Genomic DNA, 12,663 nt, shown 5'->3' with positions numbered 1-12,663 from the left:
GTTAACAGGGTGAAGAAACATCAATACTTCCGTGTTTCAGGTAAGACTTCACAATAGCCAAGATACAGCATCAACCTAAGAGTCCCATCAGTTGATGAAAAGGTAAAGAAAATGTGGTACATGTACACAATGGAATACTATGGGGCCAGAACAAGGGCAAAATCCTGTCCTTTGTAACGATATGATTGGAGCTGGACATTATTTTGCTAGGTGAAATAAACCAGATACAGAGTGTCGAGTACTCACATAATCTCAGGTGAAATTTACAGTTGGTGTGCCGGAAACAGGGTAGCTAAGGTACCAGAGGCTAAGGAGGGGGAGGGGAGAGGAAGGTTGGGGGGGGGGAGAAGAAGGGACAGGCTGGCCAGTGGGTACTAAGTTACAGAGTGGAGGCAGGGAGCTCTGGTGGGCTGTGCTATTGAGGTTGATAATGTACTGCACATTTCAGAAAGAAGGATGGCTTTTAAACATTGACACTAAGGGATAAATGAGATATGTTTACCCAGATTTGAATATACACAGTATATTCACCTACTGAAATATTACATAGCCCATAAATATGTGTAAAGACTTAGAAAATCATGAAAAGCAAACAAAGCAGCACAGTTTGCCTCCTCGAGGCTGATTTTCCCGCTCCCCACATGCACTGCTGAACCTTCTGCAAGATTACTTACTGCCTCTTTTACCTCTTGCCCTTTGACCTAAAGGAGTTGAGACGTGGAATTAATCCAAACAGGACATTTGTTAGAAACTTTGCTACCATTCCCCATGATGGAGCGGACACTGTGTGAGATGTGTTCATGTAAGATCTGCTTTCTGGGCCAGAAGAGGTGAGGGGTGTGGGAAGGAGGCCAGCGTGTGCCTGCCGGGATGCCAGCCACTGGGCACTCACTGCTCAGCAAGTGCCACCCTTGAACAGGAGCCTCATCCTGAGCCAATGGATCATGTGTTCTGCACCTCCTTTGGTTCTTCTGCTTGTTACTGTTACTGTTTTTGTTTTGTGCCAATACGGGGGGCTTGAGCTCAGGGCCTGGGTGCTGTCCTTGAGTTTTCCTCTCAACACTAGCACTCTACCACTTGAGCCATGCCTCTACTCCCAGCCATTTTGGTGGTTCGTTGGAGATAAAAGTCTCACAGACTTTCCTGCCCAAACTGGCTTTGAACCATGATCCTCAGCCTTTTGAGTAGCTAGGATTACAGGCATGAGCTACAGGTGTGGGTGCTTCTTAAATTGGAGTCCGTGCCCGTGCACAGGTGAAGGCATGCTGGGTCCCGAACAGGACCTTTCTTTCTTTGTTTATTTATGTTTTGCATTTCTTCCTTCCTCTTCCTTCATAACACTTGAAAAATAATTGCCAGTGATTTGGTAAGTTCATTACCTAATTCTCTTGAAGTCTGCGGGATCCATATCAGCCTGTTGATTCGATTTGTCGGACAGCTCTATTGACCGAATCCTCATTACCTCTCGGGGTTGGCAGGGGCGTCGGGGATGCCGGTGAGTCAGCTTATCTACCTTTTGTTCCTCTGTGTGTCTATAGATTTCCTGTAGCGCCTTTCCTGGCCCTGTGTGGGGTCTGCCGGCAGCGCCCATGGCTGGCAGCATTCATGTTCCCATGAAGTTTGCTTGGTGTTTTTGCCCTGCTTTGTTTGGGGTTCTCAGAGTGCAGCGGCTGAGGTCAAGGGCCATGAATTCTAAGAAACCGAAGGAGATGCGGGGGGGGGGGGATCCCACACACTGAGGGAAACACACACCTTCCTCCTCTCCAGGATGGCATTGGAGCGTGCTCAGGCCCACCCTTCCCAGGGTGGGTAGGTGTCCTGCTGTCTAGGGGTGCATTGCTAGGTGCTGTTAAACTTGGGACTTCTAGTCCTGCATCTGCTTCTGTGATGTTCTAGGTAGAGGACGCATGACTGAAAGGTGGAGAAATGGAAGAATCCAGGATGGGAAGTCAAATCTGTTGGGGTGCGGCTCCGCGGAGGCCCTGCGGGGGCCAGCGGATGTGGTTTCCCAAGGACCTTCATCTGCACCCACTGATTTTAGGTAAAGGAAGGCCCCTGGGCTGGGGCTCCGCCTGTGAGGATGATCCTGTCTGCTGGGCACGGGGGAAGCCTCGCACAGGCCGTTACCTCCGTGTCTGGGGTGGGTTCTGGCATTTCTGTAGAGCTCTGATGCTCAAGTATCTTAAGTCTCAACAAATCCCCTGCTTCCACTACATTTGCCATTGCCAGTCCACGTTGGTGTCCCTAGAGACCGGGCAGGCTTCCACCAAGTTGCTGGCTTTCCCAGCTCAGCCTGGCAAGAGGGCAGCTGCCCCGGTGTCCTGGGCATTTCGTCCTGGAGCATTGGAGTGTGGCTCTGAGAGATCAGCCTCCAGGAGAGCCAGGTGCATTAGTATGCAGGTGTTGCTGGTGCCGAGCACAAAGCAATTAGCTGACTGCTACGCAGTCCTCCTCTTTCCGTGGAGAGTGCAGCGTCAAGCCTCTGGTCCTTCTCTGCTGTGGCCAGCACTGCGTCTGCCCTGTGGCGGGAACGCACTGCCCTGCCTGGGGAACGCAGTGGGCATCTAGGACGGAGCTGTCTTGATTGTGATCCTGGCGTTCTGTGCCAGGTGTGGCTTTTGAGTGGGCTGGGGGCTACTGTATTGGATAGGTCAGGTCCATATGCCTATTTCCCAACTTTTGGCAAGTCAGAGCAAACACCAGAATTGAAAATAGGGTAAATGGTGCCCCGGTGGAAGGTGAAGAGCTCTGGCTGCCCTGGGGAGGCCCTGGGCCTTCACACACCTGGGCCTGCCTGTGGGCGTGGCAGAGCCTCTGCCCTGGGTCCACAGCCTTCATAGGTGGCTGAGGCCTGTGATCTGTCTCCACCAGCTGCCTGGCCCTAAGATCTGGGGTAAGCCAAGGCATTGGGGCCTCCGTGCCTGGAGTGGTCCAAGGGAGCCTGGCACCCCTTCCGAAGGGATTAGATGGAGAACTGACTCCCCGGAGCCACACAATTATTTTCCAGCTTGACTCTTATGTCCTTTAAAGTTGTAGTGCACCACTTCTAGTCTTCAGAGCGGAGTGCCAGGCTAATAGGAACACTTTGCTGCGATAACTCTGGTCAGTATTGTTTCAGGAGATAAGAGGGAAGGGGGCAGGTGCTTTTGAATCCACTTATCGGTGTGTTAGCAGGTGCCTGGGCCTGCACCCCCCCATCCCCCCGCCACCACCACCTTGGAGCTGTGATGTTCTGGGAGGATCTTGGACTTGAAGGCCGGAAGGCTGTGGGCACCTTTCATCTGTGCCCGCCTTGCTTCCTTGGCTCAGAAGGCCCCAACTTTGTTTCCTGCAGGAGATCAGCTCCCAATGAGCCTGGGCTCTGCCCCCACCTCTCCCCCATGGCTGGGCCCTGCAGCCTTTGGAGCCCTGTGGAGAGCTTACTTATTTTTTTTAAGGTCACATGGAGATCTCTGAGCAGGAGAATGAGGAGGGATGAATGTAAGCCCTAGTTCGTGGTTATATAATTAAACAGAGGGATTTTTTTTTCTCCTTCCTGGAGGAACAAAAAGAGGCCAAGGACGGCCTAACAGGAGCCTCAAGATTGCTTTTCTGAGTGGCCTGGGCAAGTGGGCCAGGGGAGTGCTCAGGCTGGGGATGGCAGCCCACACCAGCCTGGCTGGCTGCCCCGCCCTGCCAGCCTCTCAGCCCACAGCCCGGCCTGCCAAAGGAGGGAGGGAGGGAGGGAAGTCCTGGTTCTCGCACGCAGAGGGAGCCCAGGTGGAGCCGGTGAGCCAGTACCACCTCATCTGTTCCTGACAGTTCTTGTGGTCCCCACTGTTCTGTCCCCTTCTTAAAAGCCACGCCCACTGACCTCAAGTTCCTTGGACGTGTGCATGTCTCTATTTACAAGTATGTAAGCTAGGAAGTCGTTCATTACAGATAAACGATGGTAAAATAGTGACACTTTATTAATTGTGGATAGGGCTGCTAATTAGACCCCAGGTGTGTGTGTGTGTGTGTGTGTGTGTGTGTATTTTAAACTTGTTGGCTAGTACACTTGTTCCAGAGCGAAGGACTTTCTCACCTCTCCTGCCTCTCCCCCACCCCCAGAAGAGAATTTCAACTTTAAGACAAACAACTTCATTTACAAGTGTGGCTCTAATTAGCTGCAGAATTAGGAAAGCTGAGTTTTCCCCCATAGATCGGCTGAACCCTCGAGGGAGACTGGTGGAATAGAGAGAATCGCATTTCCAATTATTTTGTTGAATTGCTAATTTAGTTATTGTGCCTGGTGTAATTGTGATGGGTATTGGGTGTGCAATTCAATTTGTTTTAAATATTTGTGGGAAGGCTGATCAGTAATGGAGCTGACCTATTTTATGGCCCAAATTGAGGGGGGGAAAAAGACTAAAACACAACAGCCAGGAAGATATAGTTTGTTTCCATTTTTATTTTGATCTCTCTCATCCCTCTTAAGACCACTGATGCAACAAAAGGATTAAAAGATGACAGTACTTTGATCTTCTCCCTTTGAAGGCGTAACTGTCCCTGATAATTTAATATGCAGATATTTTAGGGTGGCGTTCACATTGCACTGCTGGGGTTGGTAATTTCCCCTTCCTAAGTTGCATTTCCATGTGTGCCTAAAAGTGACCTCTGTTGTTGACCAGGAACGGTGTCCAAAGCAGTAGAAGTAGACAGCCTCAGGGGCCAGAAGGGCAGAGTCCATGGCAGGCAGAATCCAGGAACCTGCACGAGAGGTTTCCTTGCACAAGGACTAGTGTCCCCTGGCCCAGATGTCCCCAGTCAGGACTTGCCAGGGGCAGCTCTGCTCCTGGTTTCAGCCTCTGCAGTTGTTCTGAGGGTCAGCTGTGAGGCGACCTCACAGTGGAGGGTGACCCTTAGTTGGAGGTCCCTGGGAGCTAAGCTTGAATTTCCTACCGAAGTGTCGAGACAGGAGGGGATATGTGCTGGGCCACAGTGGATACAGGATGCTGATTCATAAATCCAGTCCAGGCCCAGACCACGGCACTGCTGGGGCCTGAGGACCCAGAAATAAGTCCATGGTTATTACAAGACCATTGTGTAAGTGCCAGGTGCTATTAAGGTCCAGATTGTTCCCTGGAGCTCCTTATCCTCATTGGATGCTGCCAGGCTTAGCAGTACGTGGCCGACATGGGGAGGGGGGGTGCCTAGTCAGAGGGAAAGAATTGGTTCTTTTTCGTGTGCTGGTCCTGGGTACTATCCCTGAGCTTTTGTGCTCAAGGCTAATGTGCTACTACTTGAAGCACAACTCCACTCTAGGCTCTTTTGGTGGTTAGAGATTAGCATCTCTTGGACTTTCCTGCCTGGGCTGGCTTTGATCATTGAATCTCAGCCTCCTGAGTAACTAGAATTACAGGCGTGAGCCACCAGTACTTCTGAGGGAAAGTAATAATAGAAATAGGTCATAAGCACAGCTGGGGTAATGAATTTGATGTTGAAAAGATTCATCTTGTAACTCAGAAAGGTGCTGAATAGAAGTTTAAGCTTCTCAGTTCCCATGTGAGACATTGGCAGGGTCTGCAGAGGAGCTTTAGACGTGGGCTCTTCTCATTTCGCAAGCTTTTAGAAACTGGGAGAGGACAGCTGAGGAGGTGTTGCTGAGCTGAGGACAGGTAACAACATGAGCCCAAAAGAAACAAGTGGTCTTGGGCACAGGCCCCTGCATTTCTTGCCCATCTATGTGTATATACATGTAACGGCTTTGTTACTGAGGTACCAGTCACATGGAAGTCATCCACTGCAAATGGACAGGTTTGGTGGTGGTGGTGGTGTGTGTGTGTACACATGTACATGCGTGCATGTGTGTGCATGCACCCCTACTATTGGGGCTTGAACTCAGGGCCTCACATTCTCGCTTGGCTTTTTTACTCAAGGCTCTTTTTCTGGCTTTTTGATGGTTAATTGGAGGTAAGAATCTGATGGCTTTTCCTGCCTGGACTAGTATTTTTGTTTTTGTGTTTTGGTTGTGGGGCTTGAACTCTGGGCTTGGGTGCTGTCCCTGTGCTCTTCAACTAACTCAAGGCTAGCACTCTACCACTTGAGCCACAGGGCCACTTCCAGTTTTCTGGTGGTTGACTGGAGATGAGTCTCATAGACTTCCTGCCTGGGCTGGCTTTGAACAGTGATCCTCATATCTCAGCCTCCTGAGTAGCTAGGATTACTGGTGTGAGCAATCAGTGCCTGGTTGATGCCTGGACTAGCTTTAAACTTTGATCTCATCCTCCTGAGTAGTTAGGATTACAGTCATGAATGAACAGTCAACTTGAGATCATTTTCACCCCTCATCCCCAGGAGTTCCTTCATGTGGTATTGCAATTATGTCTCTACCATAGCATACATTGTCAGCTTACTCCCGGTCATTACAGATTAGCACTCTTTTGTTTGGGGAAGATTGAATTTGGTTTGTCTACTCACCTCTAGCTATTCTGTATGAAGTTGCTGAGAACTATCACAAGTCAAATCTTTATGGAACAGGTTTTTATTTCGCATGGATAGATGCCTAGAGACATGAAACTGTGAGGTATGTAACTTTTTAAGGTATTACTATAGTTTCCCAGAGTGCTTTGTGTCACTTACATTCCTGTCAGCTGATGTTTTGGGGTTCTGGTATCTTTACTCCTCTACAAATCCTTCTGTCTTCTGATCATAGCCATTCTAGTAAGGCTTCAACTTATATTTCCCTAAATATTGAGCTAATGATGTTGAACAGCTCTTCAAAGTTTTATTATATTTTCATAGGAGAAATGTCTACTCACATTTTACTTTTAAGTGCTGGAGATCCACCCCAGGGCCTTGGACATGCTAGGCAAGCACTGAAACCACTGACCAACAGAGCCCTTTTTCTCATTTTAGATTGAGATCTCATTGCTATAAGAATTCTTTATGTATTCTGAATACAAGTTCTTTATAAGACACATGATATGCAAATATTTTCTCCCAGTCTAGAGCTTGTCTTCATTTTCTTAATGATGTCTTTTAAAGCACAAAAATTTTAATTTTGCTCTAATTGAATTTCCTTTTCCAGACTGTTTTGGTGTCATATACTGAAGTCCCATGAACTGAAGACCACATTTTTGACATTTTAAAAAATATTTTAACTTACGTTTTATTTGGGGAGAAGGGGGCTTGAACTCAGGGCACTGTCGAGTGCTTTCGCTCAAGGCTAGCACTTTACCACTTGAAGCCAAACGCCACTTCCATTTCTGGTGGTTAACTGGAGATAAGTCTCATGGACTTTCCTGCCTGGGCTGGCTTCGAACCATGATCCTCAGATCTCATCAGCCTGCTGAATCACTAGGATTACAGGCTTGAGCCATCAGTTCCCAGCTCATTTAATTTGAGGCTGGGTCTCACTTTTGCAGCTCAGGCTGGTCTTGAATTTATGATCTTCCTGTTTTAGCCTCCTTTAGTGCTAGGATGCAGGTGTGTACCATGTGTACTACCACACCTGGCTAGCGCTTAGATTTATGTTCATTTATAGTATATAATCTTGTTTGAATTTATTTTTGGTCATGCTATGAAAATCTAAATATATACTTGTATGCATGGATATCCAATGGTCTCAAGACATCACCTTGTGTTGAGACTATCTGCTCTTAACTTCTTGTCTTAACTTCTCTTCTTGAAAACCAGTTGACCATAAATGTAAAGACTCATCTAGACTCTCAATTGTTTCATTTACCTGTTTCTATACCTCTGATTGTTTTGAAATTAACTAGTTTGAAAGTCCTTCAAATTAGCTATGGCTCTAGCACTTGAACCACTGTTATTCCTGGATTTTGGTGGTAAGCGATAAGAAGCTCATAGACTATTCTGCCTGGTGCCCGGCTTTCAATTTGGTTTTGATTTGTAGTTCTCTAATGGTTGATGATGTTGCTTATTTTCCATCATGTTTGTTGACTATTGGTGTAAAGTCTCTGGTAAGATATCTAAGCCCTTTGCCTATTTTTTTTTTTTTTTGGGTCCGGTCGTGGGGCCTGAACTCTGGGCCTGGGCGCTGTCCCTCAGCTCTTCAGCTCAAGGCTAGCGCTCTACCACTTGAGCCACAGCGCCACTTCCGGCTTTTTTCTTTTTGCTTATGTGGTGCTGAGGAATCGAACCCAGGGCCTCATGCATGCAAGGCAAGCGCTCTACCACTGAGCCACCTTCCCAGCTCGCCCTTTGCCTATTTTAAACAAAATAATTTGGGTTTTGTTATTCTTGTAGAGTTGTAGTTCTTTGTGTATTCTGGAAATTAACTCCTATCAAATATATCATTTCCATTTATATTTTGAAATTATAACACTAGTTCTATGGGAAACAGCAATCTACTTGATGTTAATATTAATGTATCCCTGCAGTTTTCTACTTAGCTCTATTGTCTTCCCTTTATGTGACTATCACATATAATATGCTATGAATCCTAAATTACAGTAGTAGTTACAGTTTCATGCAATCTTTTTTTTTTTTTTTTTTGGCCAGTCCTAGGGATGGAACTCGGGACACTGTCCCTGGGCTTCTTTTGCTCAAGGCTAGCAATCCACCACTTGAGCCACAGCACCACTTCCGGCATTTTCTGTTTATATGGTACTGAGGAATCGAACCCAGGGCTTCATGCATGCTAGGCAAGCGCTCTACCCTTAGACCACATTCCCAGCCCCCCCTTAAGTCTTTTTATTTATTTTTGATTCTGGTCCTGGGGCTTGAACTCAGGGCCCTGGAACTGTCCTTGAGCTTTTATGCTCAAGGCTAGCACTCTAACACTTGCGCCACAGCTCCACTTCTGGCATTTTTGATAGTTAATTGGAGACAAGAGTCTTACAGATTTTCTTGCCTGGGCTGGCTTTGAACAATGATCCTCAGATCTCAGCCTCCTGAGTAGCTAGGATTACAGGTCTGAGCCACCAATATCTGGCTTATTTACTTGAATTTTGAGACCAAGGTTGGTCTCAAAATAGCCCAGCCTGGCTTACAGCTCAGTATTCTGCCTCAGCCTCAAATGCTGGGATTAGAAGTGTATACCGTGTATACACTCATGTATTTTAATAAAATTAGAGAGATCACACATAATTTTTGTTTATCCATAATTTACCTTCCCTAGTTCATTTCTTTGTGTAGGTTTGAATCACCATGGAATCACATTTTTATATCCTGATTGTTGCCTTTAACACATCTGTGACATCCATCTACTAGCAGTGAGTTCTGGTCTTTTTTTTTTTTTTTTTGAAGTGTGTATGTGTATGTGAACACCTTTATTTTACCTGCATTTGTTTTAGGGATAGTTTTGGATTCTTGCTGGACAGGTTTTTTTCTTCTTATGGTGCTTTGTGTCAGCTGTCTCTTAGTGTATATTGCTTATGACAAGGGAGTTAATTCCCTCTGATGGGTTTTCTTAACTTGACTTTGTCTTTAGCAGTTTACTTATGACATATGTACGTACAGATGTTTGTGTTTATGCTACCTGGATTCTCTGGAGCTTCTTAGATCTGTGGATTAGTGTTTTCCAACCAATTTGAGAACTTTTTCCATCTCCTTTCCTTCTCTCCTCTGCCTCTCCCACTACAGGTATGTGGGCTGGCATTGCCTGGTGTGGTTACCCAGGGGTTTGAGGCCTTATTCTTTTTCTCCTCCTTGTTCTTCACACTGGATAATTCTGTTGCTGTCTTCAGTTATACAGAATCTTCCTCTCCCCTCCTCCAATCTTTTTTCTTTTGTCAGTTGTGGGGCTTGTACTCAGTACCTGGATGTTGTCCTGAGCTTTTTGCTCAAGGACTTGTACTTTACCACTTTGTGCTATAGCACCACTTCTGGTTTTCTGGTTGTGAATTCCTCCCAGATTGGCTTTGAACTGTAATCCTCAGATCTCAGCCTTAAATAGCTAGGATTACAAAGTGAGCCACTTGAGCCCAGCTGATTTTTGTATATTAACTCAAGCTTCCAGATTTCTTTTATTATGGCAAAATGTATACAACATTTACCACTTAAAAGTGTAAAGTGATAGATCAATTTTGTGTTGTACCAATATCAGTACTGTCCTATCACCTAAACTGAAGTTCAGTACTCATTAAACAACTACTTCCTCTCCTCCCAGACACACATCTGCAAAATTAGTTTCAGGTTCATTTTTTGTTCTTTCTGTTTTTTGCTGGGGCTTGAACTTAGGGCTTGGGTACTGTCCTTGAGCTTCTTTGGCTCAAGGCTGGCACTCTTCTGCTTGAGCTACTGCCCTGCTTCCAGCTTTTTCTGAGTAGTTTATTGGAGATTAGTCTCACAGACTTTTCCTGCCCCAGCTGGCTTTGAACCACAATCCTCAGATCTTAGCCTCCTGAATAGCTAAGATTACAGGTGTGAGCCACCAGCAAATTTATGCCCTTATCTGGCTTATTTCATTCAGCACATCTTCAAGGCTCATCTCCTAGTCAATTTTGTTCTATTAACTCATTGTCATACTTTGCTTTTGATTTCTCTTGGGTGGTGCTCACATTTGATCTCAGGGCCTTGTGCTTGGCAGGCTGGCAATCTTTCCACTTGAGCCATAACCCCAGCCCTGCTTTTCTTTTTTCTTTTTTGGAGGGGGGGGGTCCATCCAGTCGTGGGCCTGAACTCTGGGCCTGGGCATTGTCCCTCAGCTCTTCACCTCAAGGCTAGCACTCAACCACTTGAGCCACAGCCCCACTTCCGGCTTTTTTCTTTTTTTCTGCTTAGGTGGTGCTGAGGAATCAAACCCAGGGCCTCATGCATGCAAGGCAAGTGCTCTACCACTGAGCCACCTTCCCAGCCCCACTGCTTTTCTTTAAATGTTTTTTTAGTTGTGTCCAAAGCCCCTGATCAAGTTGACTTGAAGTCTTGGAGACTCTGGACCAATGTACAAAGTTTCTGTTGGATTTTTTTTTTTTTTTAATCAGTCATGGGAATTGAATGTGGGGTCTGGCTGCTGTTCCTGAGCTTTTTCACTCAAGGCTAGCACTCTTACCACATTGATCCACAGCACCACTTCCAGTTTTCTGGTGCTTAATTGGAGATAAGTCTCATGGACTTCCCTGCCCAGGCTGACTTTGAACCATGATCCCCAGACCTCAGCCTCCTGAGTAGGATTACAAGTGTGAACTGCTAGTGCCTGTTTTCTCCTCCTAAGGATGGGTTACTTTATTTTTTGGATTGTCTTATACATTCACTCAAAACTGGACTTAAAAAAATATTAGCAATTGAAGTCTCTGGATTTTCTTCTTAAAAGGTGGTTCTTGCTGGGCCCTGGTGGCTCATGCCTGTAATCCTAGCTACTCAGGATTCTGAGATATGAGGATCACAATTCAAAGCCTGCCTGGGCAGAAAAGTCCCTGTGAGACTATCTCCAATTAACCACCATGACCCCAGAAGGGGTGCTGTGGTTCAAAGCTGTAGAGCACTAACTTTGAGCAAAAATAGCCCAGAGAGAGTGCCCAGGCCCTGAGTTCAAGACTCATGACCAAAAAAAAAAAAAAAAAGATGGTTCTTGCTAGGTGCTGGTGGCACACACCTGTAAATTTAGCTACTCAGGAAGCTGAGACCAGAGGATCACAGTTCGAAGCCAGCCCAGGCAGAAAAGTCTCTCTCTCTAGAGCTTGGTGTACTGAGTTCAAGCCCCAGAACTGACATTTTCAAAAAAGGTCTTCATGCTTATTTAGTTTTTGGCACTGTGGGGTGTGAATTCAGTCTTAAGCTTGCTACGCAGGTGTTTTGCCACTTCAGCGATGTCCTCAGCACTTTTAGCTTTCATTATTTTCTAACAGGGTCTCATTGTTTACCCAGGCCATCAAAGCTGGGATGATAGGTACAAAAGTGCCCAGCTCTTTATTGGTTAAGATTGTATCTTGCAAATTTTTGCTCAGGCTAACCTCAAATCATAATCCTCCTTTACTTTTTTTTTTTGCCAATCCTGGGGCTTGAACTCTGGGGCCTGAGCACTGTCCCTAAGCTTCTTTTGCTCAAGTCTAATGCTCTACCACTTGAGCCACAGCGCCACTTCAGGCCTTTTCCGTGTACGTGATACTGAAGAATGGAATCCGGGGCTTCATGCATGCTAGGCAAACACTCTACCACTAAGCCACACTCCTGCACTCTCTCAAGTACCTGAAATTATAGGTGTGAACTAGTATGCCTGCTTATTAACAATTTGACTAAATCTGTAGACTGTTTAAATAGTATGCAGAAAATGTTTCCAACTTTCCTTTTGTCTTTAACTTGGTGTCACTGTGTGCCTTATGGTTAGCAAGATTTGAGCAGATACACCTTGAGCCAGAAAATCCTGTTTGTTTTTTTTTAATCTTCTATTGCTATCTTTTTGTGTGTGGTGACAGGAGATGGTGTGTATGTGTGTGTAACATGCCAAGTTTAGGTCTCTTACAGTCAGCTGTGGGCTTTACTTTTTGATGGGTCTCTTGCATTTCCTCTTCACATGCTCTCAGGTTCACAATTAGCCTTTTGCTCAGCAAGACCCGTCCCTGTCCCCCCCCCCCCCAACTATCTCATTTCCCATTTCTTGGTGGTGTTGGTGTGCTGCTTTGAACCAAGTGCGGCAGCAGCAGCAGGCTGTGGCGAGTGCTCCTTGAGCATTTTCTACCAAGTTACTGACAATGCCACTGGGCATGGATATTATTTGACTTCAGCTTCACCCATGGT

Source organism: Dipodomys ordii, unplaced genomic scaffold, assembly GCF_000151885.1.
Source record: "Dipodomys ordii isolate 6190 unplaced genomic scaffold, Dord_2.0 Scaffold19, whole genome shotgun sequence".
NCBI lineage: Eukaryota > Metazoa > Chordata > Mammalia > Rodentia > Heteromyidae > Dipodomys > Dipodomys ordii.
This window is presented reverse-complemented; position numbering follows the sequence as displayed.